The sequence below is a fragment of the Lagopus leucura genome, unplaced genomic scaffold, assembly GCF_019238085.1.
Source record: "Lagopus leucura isolate 7727_CA_CO unplaced genomic scaffold, USGS_WTPT01 Super-Scaffold_1, whole genome shotgun sequence".
Taxonomy (NCBI): domain Eukaryota; kingdom Metazoa; phylum Chordata; class Aves; order Galliformes; family Phasianidae; genus Lagopus; species Lagopus leucura.
The window spans coordinates 42616915-42628015 of NW_024962250.1; the positions used below are offsets into that span (position 1 = coordinate 42616915).

The following is an 11101-nucleotide window of genomic DNA, read 5'->3' on the forward strand; positions in this document are numbered from 1 at the left end:
CATCCCAGTGGCTCCACACAGTCAGATGCTACATATGAAATGCTGAAATACCTCACGTGAAAGATTCAGCACACACAGGAAAAGCCTCCTAACTGCCATTTCTGAATGTTCTGGGGGTGTATGGGAACTGCTGAGCCACGGTTTCAACCACTGATTGAGCACCTGGGGTAAGGACCTGGTCAGCCATGGGAGCGTGGGTGAAGGCAGTTCAGCTGTGTGAGCAGAAGAGGTGGAGCCTGGCAGCACCTCTCTTAGACTTCATTTAAGGGCTGACTGCCTCTGGGGAAGGAGCTCTGGTTGGAGATCCCTTCCTTGTGGAGTTTTCCTTGTGAGCCAAGGTGTTCAGAGGCAGGTGAGCACTTCTCCTTTTTCTTTGTAATGCTTTTCCATCACACTAGTTCCTTTGTCATTGCACCTGCTGTGTCACTGTTCCACTGTGTTGATTTTTCTGATTGTTACAGTGGGATAAGTGATGACTACTGAGGGTAAAGATGGAAACGGAGACTTGGTGACAACTTGCAGGCAGCATTCCTATCTTGAACCCCATGCAAATAATGAGCACATTCCCCATTTCACAGGAAATGACTTTTGTTATCAACAGAAATGGATGGGCTGTTCCAGCTTTTCTGAGCCCACACAGAGGCACTCATTGATCTGTACACAGACTGCTCCAGCTTGTTTAGTAATGAAATTAGCAGCAATAGAAGCTGAGTCTAAGAGAGCCTGTCTGGGAACGTGTCGTGGACTCTGTGCATGGAGCCACGCTGTGGAGTGCTGCCCTGAGAGCAGCTCTGCTGTTCTGAGGGCTGCTGGGCAGACCGGAGCACCGTGAGGGCAAGATGAGGAATTGTCCCAAAGCCAGCAAGCATACACCTGCAGGCTGCTTATGGATGGTGTGCTCTCACAGGAATCCTGTTACCTCAGCAGGCACTGGAGAACGGATTCTTTACTTATACCACCAAGCTGTCCTCTTCAATGTGCTTTATTAACGATCTGAACTACATCACCATCCTGCTTAACTGGAGAGAGACTAGGAGAAACCTGAGGTGCCATGTGGGTAAAAGAGAATGTTTGGATAAGGTATGTTTGTTCATATTTGTGGATGCTGTGTATCAGTAAAGCTAGTTCTGAAAAAGATGGAAAGGGGATGTGCTGTAGGCCGAGAGCCAGTGAACGTTACCAAGCGAAAGATAATGGTTTGGGTGAGGTTTGGGAACTAGCAAAAAAATTAGTGAAGTTTATTGTCTTTTCACAGCTTTACTCCAGCACCTCAATAGACCTCATTGAAATATGATAGACAGTGGCGGGATCAGGTGACATTATATGAAAATTAAACAAACCACAGGGGCAAGAAATGTTTTTCTATCTTTCTGTAAATGTCCTTGGTAAGGATCAGGTGCTGCTAAATAACATAAAACTCAGCCAGGCAGCTAATATGATCATCACTATTAGCAGAGGAACATGAATTCCAGGAGACAGTGTCAGCTGGAATAACATTTAATTTGTTGTGGGATTGTGAACGGGTTATTAAAAAGAGCAGGATCCTGCTGGATCCAGGATCCTGTTTCCTCTTCCATCTACCATGTTCTGTTCCACCTGCTGGGTGTTTGCTGCTGGACATTACGCTTTTGAATTTGTCAGTCCTTGGAGAATATTGCTCTTCTGCTGAATCTGAGGATGTCTGTAATTACTGACTAACTGTCCCTGGCTGAGGCCTGGGTTCTCACCAGCACAGTTCAAGCTGAAGTTCTGGTCACCTTTCCCTTTGGTCCTGAATGGTGTGGTGCTAGGCTTGACCTGGTGTGAAATCTGAACTGTGGCAGTAAAGCCGATTTTCAAAGGAGGCTCCAACTTTGGGCTGATGCTGACAGCACAAAGTGCCATCATTCTCAGAGTACGTAGACACAATGAGGAAGCAAAATAGAAAACAGGAGTTGGGGCTTGTAGTCCAGTTTAGAGAGAAAGGCATTCTCAAGCACCTTCAGGACACTAGCAGCTCTGATAGTAGTCACTGCTCAGAGCAATTAGTCCTTCTGGGGTTCTCAACAAACTCAGGAATTTGGGAACAGGATGGAGAACTCATTGCTCTAACAAATGGCATTCCTTTCAGCAGCCCCAGATGTACCTCGCCTTTGATTTTTCCACATGCAGGAAAGCAGCCTCTCAGGTGCAACTTTGTCTGATCTTGCTTTTTTTGGGATGTTTAAGGGTGGGATCTGTCCCTCTCTGTTCTTTGCACGATGTTGTTTCTCACAGCGAAAAGGAGAAAAAGAAGCAGCTCTCTGACATGACGATCCTGAACAAGCAAAAAGGAAGGTTGAAAGCTTTAAGCGAAGAGAGAAAAAAAAAAAAAAAAAAAGCTGGAAGCCTGTCGGCATCTTTTCTGCTTCCTTCAAATATGCAGCTTCTCGTGCTGCCCCTAGAGCACTCCTCTTGCCATAGAGGCTTTCGTGTGTTGGCGCAGTCTTTGCGATGCACCGCAGCATTGGGGCATCGTAGTTCTTTGTGGCGCTGGCCTTTGTGGACACGTGCATGGAGCAGTTTTTCTTGTTGTAGACTAGCCCGGTGTAGTTGGGCAAGCTGCTGCCTCAAAGCAAACCTGTAAAGTTCATGGATTCAGTCATCCTCACAGTGTGTGACTGTGTGTCCAGGCAAAGAGAGGAATATCTGCTGTCAGCTTTCCCAGACAGCGCTGCTGGAGGAGATCAGGCATGTCGTGGCACAGGACACAGCCTTGCTGTTGCCTCAGTTTGGATGGTTTCTGGAATTGAGGCTGTTCTCATGTGATGTCCCGTGCTAATTTGCAGATAAACTGTCCCTGCTTTCTGCTCATCCTGTTTCACGTTGGTCCTTTCAGTAATCTAGAAAGGAGGAATTAACTTTGTTCTTGAGGAAGTAAGCCATTTTTATTTAGCCCATACTTTGTCTCTCAGGGCGCCGCTGTTTTTGATCTAACGCAAAAGCTTCCTAACATTCAGTCCAATCTAAACTCTCTGCTGTCCAGTAACAAGGATTGCCAACAGCCTGTGAGCTCAGCCGTTACAGCCCAGAGGTGGAGCTAACGTGGAGACCTCGGGATTTTCAAAAAGGAACGAGAAGGCTGAGAATCGGGGGCTTTGTTTGACATTTTTATGGGCTGTCCTATTTAAGGATTCTGCCTGTTTCGTTGGTTTGGCTGGAGCTGAGGAGCTCGGTGCTCACGATTTCAGTTCTTTGTGATACAGAGCAGTGCCACTTGCTGCCCAGACCAAACACATGTATTGGTGGAGGAGATTGCTCTATGCATTTTATTTTTTTCTTTAATGCTTTTGAAGTGTGAGAGTGGTATATGCCCTCAAACAGGTAACATCTAAAATAAACTGATTTTCCTTTTTTCCTTGGAGCAGTGCTTCAGAGAAACGTGGATGCTTTCTTCCCTGCCGCTATGTTTCCCATCGCAGAATTCTAGGAAGGCTTCTGTTGTTGACTGCTTACTTTCTTATTTTCAGTACTGAAAGAAACACACCATTCTTTTTATGCTGCCTGTGTAGAATTCCCTTTGTTTCCTTTGTAGTTTTGAGCTGCGCTCTGGAACAGAACATACAGCTGGATCTAGAACAGTTGCCAAAGAGGAGTCTGCGGGCAAATGGTGCTGGATTCCCAGACAGAGGTCATAAAGCTCTTTGCTTCCTTGCGAAGTGTTCCTGTATTATTCTTACATATCTTTGTATGTTACTGCTGTGCTGAGACTTTTATGGCAAATCCATTCTCTGTTTCCCAGAGGTGATGCTGAGAAGCTCGCCTCACGATGACTTATGCAGACCTCTCATTTCATGTTAATGCTTCCTTTGGGTCCAAAGAAGACCAACTCCTTGAAACCGTGCCTGGGAATCCCACTGTTGTTCAAATGGTTGAGCTGTGGTGCTGTGGTCAGAACGCCCTGCCGCAGATCCTGGCACTGGTTGTGAATGGAAGAATTGACGGCAAATCACTCGATATCAAAATTGATCTGGTGGATATTTACAAGCCTCGGGCGACCCAGGTGGGATCTCAGAGTTGTGAGGCCAGGTACCGAAGTTGTTACTGCTATGTTTCTTCTAAGAGTTGCTCGGCTGTTTTGCATTGCTCTGTTAATCGTTCCAAGCCAGCCTTGGCTTCGCTGTGCTTTTTCATCACCTCAGACGCTGGCTTAAAAAAAAAAAAAAAAGCACATTAGCAAAAGACAATAAGAGAAAGCAAGACAACATCATTTTGTTGGTTATTTACCTATTTACAGATATTCATAACATCTTAGCGCAGATTTGGTGGGTTTGCCGAAGTTTTTCTTCGTCTTATTTAGTTCACATTATTGTTTGTTTCCCCCCCCCCCCCGCCCCCCCAATCCAACTTTGCGTTTTTCCTCTGCCCTCAGGAGAAAGAGAGAACAGAGCGCCAGAAGCTGTGGCGCGGCTGCGCGTCAATCGGGTCGCAGTTGTTTCCGCGGTCTCTGCCGCCCTCACGTGGCCAATAGGTGGAATTGTGGCCATGTACGTTTGGTGCCGCAGGACGCATGCGCGCAGGCACACGGAAGTGGTGTACGGACGTTCTCGTCGCTCTGCGCAGCAAATCCGCCGAACTTTGTTATACCTAGTCCTCCAAGTAGTAGTGCGCATGTGCCAAAGACTTTTAAAGAAGGATCAGTTTCTACAAAACTCTGAGGTGCGGGTGAGCAGCCAATTCCTGGACCACTGGCACAGAAATGCTTTCCTCTCTTTCACTTTACTGTGCTGCTTGTCTATTTTCTTGAGCAGTCTGACAAGCTGCCTGTAGAGCAGACTATCCTGGCTCCCAGCGGACCTTGCGGCCGTTGCATGCGTAATGAGGAGTCAAAAACAACGCATGCGTAGGTGCGTACACGAAAATGCGCATGCGAAGTAATCTCTGCACATTGCCGCATGCGCAGTGCTTTCCAGAGACTTGCACATGCGCAGTGCTGTGCCAAGAGAGGCGCATGCGCACTGTGGTGCCGCAACAGGCGCATGCGCAGTGCCGTGTCGGGACTGGCGCATGCGTAGTAAGGTTTTGAGGCTGGAACATGCGCAGTGCGTTCCAGACAATGGCACATGAGCAATATGCTGCCAAGATCAGCACATGCGTAGTGCGGTCTCCAGATTCGCACATGCGCACTGCGCAACCGAGAGTGGCTCTTGCGGATTGCATTGTAGAGTCTCGGGCATGCGCAGTGCACTGGCAGGACCGGCGCATGCGCAGTACGGTGCTAAGAGTTGCTCATGCGTAGTGCAGTGCCATTACTGGTGCATGCGTAATGCAGCGCCCAGGTTCGCGCATGCGTACCGCTTCCCCGGGATTTGCCGGTGCCGGGTTGCTGCCGTGTCGGTGCTGCTGCACGCCAGAACCACGACCGCAAATCTCCGAGCTGCTCCTTTCCACTGCCGCTGAGAGGGCTTTTAAACGGCTGGGGGACGGTGCAGGACTGGGGCGGGAAGGGGACATCTGCTAGTTCATCGTGGCGGCGAGCAAATTGAATGCCACGAGGAGCTGAGGGGCAGCTCAGCCGAACCGGTCCGATCCCGGGTGGGTTCGGGCATAAAACGGCGGAAATAGACGACGGGCATCCCGGATTAGAAGGGGAAGAATATCGCGAAGCTGGCGGTCCAAGAATCGACTGCTTGGCTGTACGGGCGCACGTCCGCTATTACCTGGAGAACTGATCACCATAGAGAGCGGCGGGTTAGCTGCGCAGAGCGGTTAAAACACCACTTCCGGATTTGTAGGCGCATGCGTTATGCTGCTGGCGGGACTCGGTGGGAGACAGCAGCAGTTCCGTGCTTTGGCCACGAGGTGGCAGCAGAGACCGCGGAAAGAACTTCTCTGACGGCATTGACGGGGACCCGCGGCGCTGTCCTCGGCGATCCGTTCTGTCTTGCGATGACGGGGGAAAAACACGAAGTTAGAAGCGGGGGGAAAAGACAAAGAAAACAGAGGGAAATTACTCCAGACCCTGGAAAGCCGTGCTAAGTGCTTATGAATACCTGTTTAAAAAAAAACAAAACAAAAAAAAAAACTTGTTTTTGCCAGTATGTGTTGCATTGTTTTTAAATATTCACATACCAAAATGTAACTGCCCAGCAAATTTAATGATAACGAAATAAAGCACATTGGCAGAAAGCACAGGGCCGTATTAATGCTTGCTGAGCCTCTGTCTTGTTCATATTTTAATGTATTTGTTTCCATGGGCCTTTCTTCAACTCCAGGTTTCATTTTCGGCTTTTTATTCTTTTCAATGCCATAAAATGGGTAGTTTTAGGCCCTAGCAGGTCTATGCAGGCAGAGACAAAGTTGCAGTTTTGATATTCGTGGGGATCTTTACATCCTTTCCACAAAGATTGACAAAAACTAAGTTTTCGCAGTTCTCCACCTGTGTTTACAGATGGAAAAAATTAATTCCCCTGCAGAGAAAGAATTGATGTCACAGCTGCCATTGGCAAGATGGCCTGAGAGTTGTGCAGGTCCATCAGGCTCAGCTGCAGCTTTCCATCTGCCCTTCTCTGGTCCTCCTGCAGCTGGACAGATCGCCCACAAGGGCATGGGGTACGCAGACCCTTCCCGGCCAGCTGCAGCAGTCACTCCTGCCAGCACTCCCTTTCCCCCCGACCATTCCCATTTCGCAGGCTGGAGCCCTGTGTGGCAGAGGAGAGGAGAGCTGCAGGCAGAAGGAAAACAGGGTGCTGGGATTCCTCCAGCTTGCTGCCAGATGTCTTCTCTGACATTTTTGGGGTGGGCAGGGGACTGTGGGAGCACCCTCGAAGTGCTGGGCAGGAGAGAAGGAATTAAAGATGCAGCTGCAGGCAGCGGGCTGTGAGCTGGAGCAGTGCGGCTGGGCACTGTACAGCTCACAGTCTGGGCACACAGAGGAAATTTGTCCAGCTGAGGGCTGCAGGGCTGTCCTTACCAAGCCCCATCCTACAGGTCTGCATGGACTGCACCAGTTGCTCGAGCTCTTCCCACTGCAGGAGCTCAGAAGCAACAACAACCCTGGCCCAAGTAGGTAATGACAACACGCACACACAAATACACCCGATACAGAATCTGGCATACTACAGTCCTCCCAGAGCTTGTTGCTGCTTTTTAGGCTGCTCTACAGCTATTCTGTCCATTCCCCTTCATTCCCCTATGTCTTGCCCCCTTTCTTCGCCCATTCCTTTTTCAGGTTTTCTCCTTGCTTTCCTCACTTCCTTCCCCATGCCTTCTGCCTGCAGTGGCCCCATGTTCTGCTGCTCTTCTCAGCTGACGATCTTTAAACCACACTTTTCAAAGACATGGGATCAGACCGCATACTATCACTGATTTTAAAACAGCCAAAGAAGTACAGTATTACGTATGGATAACAAACTCCTACCTGCTGGAAGACCAATATCAGCTCCTCATCCTGGAGCATCACCATCACCCCCAGGTTGGGCTGGTGCTGCTCATCTGCCCTGCAGTGCTGCTCAAATGGCACCAGCACCTCCTGGCACGGCCTGCCACCTCCCTGTGTCACCTCTACGTGTCACCTCCTCTCACCTCTGTAGTTCTGACCCCACACATCAAACCCATGTCCCCCCATGTCCTCACGCGTCCCTGTGTCCCCATGTGCCCTCTCATGTCCCCTCAAGTTCCCCTGTGTCCCCTGCCCTGCTTTGCTCCTTGCTGATGTCACCGTGGGGTTGAGGATGGGGACAGGGATGCCTGTGGGATGCGTGGAGTCCTGGGACGAGTTGATGGCCATGCGCAGTGGGGTGATGGTGCCCTCGGCACACAGCTGTGACATTGGGGGGGTAGTGCCCCACAAGTGGGGGTCATTGCCCCCAAAATGGGGCTGGTGCCCCACACACGTGGGCAAGTTGTACGGGCAGTGCTTTCTGGAGATGATCTGTCTTTTCTCCAGATCTGCAGCGATGTCAGCAATCCCGCGTTGAGCCACAGCAGCAATGGGGCACTGCAGCACGTCAGCGATCTCTGGCTCGAGGAGCGCAGGGCTGCAGGAAGGACGCACTGCAGCCTCCCTGTTTCTGTGGGGTTTGGATTGCTGTTGGAGCCCAAAGGCCACATGCTGCCATACAGGCAGGTGCCGGATTCACTCACTGAGGACACCAAACCCTCCAATAACATCACAGTGGCCTTTAATTGCTGTGTGAGGAGATGACGCACGTTTCTCCCTGGGGAGCCGTAAGCTGAGCCCGGCAGCTGGGCAGCCAGCACTCGCTCCATTGACGCCGCTCATCTCAGCCCTTGTGCTGCATGTGCAGCTTCTCAGCACCTCGCTGTATCAGCACTGAAATCTGTGCTCCCCTATCTATTAGAAATGTCACCAATTGCTGTTGAGGACAGACTGGAAGCAAAATATGTGGGCCATCCTAGCTCGTTCATCAATAAAGCTCCCCTTGCCACACAGGCAGACCCAATTGGCTGCTGGAACTTTGAGATCCCAGCCTGAAGCAGTGATGGAGCACCTGGTGAGGGGTGCAGCCCTGCCTGCACAGGTGGAAGCAACGCAGCTGTGGGAGCAGATGAGGCTGAGCCTGGCTCCAGCCCTCCCTCGCTTCATCTGAGAGCTGGCAGCCCCAAAGGCAGTGTCTCTTCCCAGTGACCCCCCCCCCCTCCTATGGGTTGTTGGGGGGCTCTGGTTCTTGGAAAGAGGTAAGCAATTCTTTCTTCATTGTAGGGTTTTGGTCTTTCCTTTTCTGTGGGGATTCCAAGCCGGTTTAGAGCAGCTCTATCTGCTTTGCCTGTCTTTATGATGCCCTTCAATTGTTTTCTGGGGGAAGTGAAGGGGGTATCTCCCTTTCTCTGAACTGGTAATGCAGGGACTGATGTTCGTTCCTTTCTTTTGCTCTTATCTCATTTCTGGAATGCACTGATCAGCCCCAAGATAACGCTGGTTGGCTGTGCATTGCAACTGTGGAAATGCCTGGAGCTGATGCCCTTTTCCATAAAGGGATTCTGTGTTCTCCAGATCTTCTTTGTGGCTCTTTTTAAACTCAATACTTCTCATGAAGTCTCTGGTCCCTCTTTTGTGGGCACGTATTTAAATTATGTTCTGTGTCTCTTTGGATCTTGTTCTGTTTTGCAGCTCGATGGGGTTGAAGGGTTTCTGGGGCTCCTCTGGTTAGTGGTTTAAGCTCTGTGAAATCTGTGGAGCGGGCAGTGGAGCCCCTCATGAGCCCCCTGTTCATGCATCACTTGTATGCATGTGGGTTTTGAGATGGCTGTTGGAAGCTCACTTAAAGATGGAGTAGGGGTCACAAGGGGCTCCCTGGGGTCTGTTCTTCCAGCCCAATAAGCGATGTGACTGGTGATAGAGTGCGGTGCATCCATCAGCCTGGGACCTGAGCTTAAGAAAATCTTTGGGCCCCAGAGGTCCTTTTCTTCATCCTCACTTAGTGCAATGCAGGCTCCACTACTCGAGCACACTGAACACAAGTGTTCTGTTCCTGTTTTGTCTGGTTCTCTCCTCGATCTCCCTTATGAATTTGTAACAGATGCCAGGGCATGGAGCTCAGAGCATGCTGTGGCTGACCACCCTGGGGTCCTATGTTTTTTTCTGTTTCTTGCAGATCTTGCTTTGTATTTATAGGAAATGTATTTAGAGGAAAGATTTCCCTCTTCTGGACCACTTTGTCAGGATCAGCCCAGATCTCCATCCCAATTGTCAGGGGATGCTCTTAGTTTCCTAATCTGTATGATACCCAGCGCCCCCCTTCCTTCCACCCCCTGGCTCCCGTTAAATAGCTAGCTCTGCAGCTATGGGACCCAGCAGTGTGATGAAACAAGGCCTCTGGTCTGCTGAATACTGGGACTGCCATGGACAGGCTCTGTGCTGATGTGGATCTTCCTGGTTGGACTGCTTGCTGAGTATCCCCAGAGCTGCTGAGCACTCAGGCTTCCCTGCCTGCCCTGACTGCTCACCAGGCCATCGACGTCCTTTGTGTCGCTGTTTCTCATGGCATTGGCTGTCACACCATAGACTCCTTGGAGTCAGAAGGAACCATTTTTGATGATCTAGTCCAACTCCCCACAAGGAACAGGGATGTTCACAGCTAGATCAGAGCCCGATCCAACCTCACCTTGGAAGGGACAGGGCATCCAGCACATCTCTGGGCAACCTGTTCCACTGCCTCACCACCCTTACTATAGAAGATATTTTCCTCATATCTAACCTAATTTTTCCCTTGCTCTTTCCTTTTGCTCCCCTTTAGATATTGAAAGGCTGTTACCAGGTCGCCTTGGAGCCTTCACTTCTCCGTGCTGAACAGCTCAGCTCTCTCAGCCTGTCCTTGGAGGAGAGCCCTTTGATCCCTTGGTTCTTTTTTTTTTGTGGCCATCCTCTGATGTGATCCAACAGGTCCATGTCTCTTCTGCACTGAGGACTCTACATCTGGACACGATCTCTAGATGTGGGATTGTGTGGAATATGGACTCAGATAAGGGAAGCCTCTTTACTTCACATGTCCTACAGGAGCTGATGAGAACTTCAGAAATGAAGTGGGAGCTCCATACTCCATGGCACCCTCCTTCTTCAGGGAAAGTAGAATGAATCAATCAGATGCTGAAGAAGCACTTGTCAAAATTGGTTTCAGAGACCAAATTACCATGGACAAAGTGTTTGCCTGTAGCCCTTGTCAGAATATGAACCACTCACAGAGAAGGCTTAGGAGTATCGCCCTATGAAGTGCTGTTTGGGTGGCCGTACTTGGGAATGGTGAGATGCCCGCTCCTGAAACCAAGGGTAAGTTTCTCCAGAACTGTGTACTCGGGTTGTCTGCTGCTCTGTTACCCCTTAAGGAATGTGGGCTGTTGGCTCAAACTCCACCTCTGGAATTTCCAGTGCACTCATCCCGTGTTGGAGGCTGGTCCTAATATGCACCTGGAAGGAATAAAGGCTTCAGCCTGAGTGGGATGGAATGGACCATTTCAGGTACTGCAGTGGGTGTCGTCTACCTTGACTTCAGCAATGTTTTGTTACAGTCTCCTGTGACATCCTGGTAATGAAGCTGAGAAAGTGTGGGATAGATGAGTGGATGATGAGGTGGGCTGAGAACTGGTTTACTGGCTGAGCTCAGTGGTGGTGATGGGCAGCACA

General features: G+C 50.0%; 1 long non-coding RNA gene across 3 annotated transcripts; it reads left to right on the forward strand.

Moving 5' to 3' along the window:
* The first annotated feature begins 300 nt into the window (after positions 1–300).
* Positions 301–6143, forward strand: LOC122177244. Of its 3 annotated transcripts, XR_006178020.1 has the most exons (4): positions 301–352; positions 925–1080; positions 3554–4047; positions 4391–6143. It is a non-coding gene; the product is annotated as an uncharacterized LOC122177244 (long non-coding RNA). The 3 variants fall into 3 exon arrangements; XR_006178018.1 differs by lacking the exon at positions 4391–6143 and having other exon boundaries at positions 3554–4144; XR_006178023.1 differs by lacking the exon at positions 4391–6143 and having other exon boundaries at positions 306–352; positions 928–1080; positions 3554–4144.
* The last annotated feature ends 4958 nt before the right edge of the window (positions 6144–11101 follow it).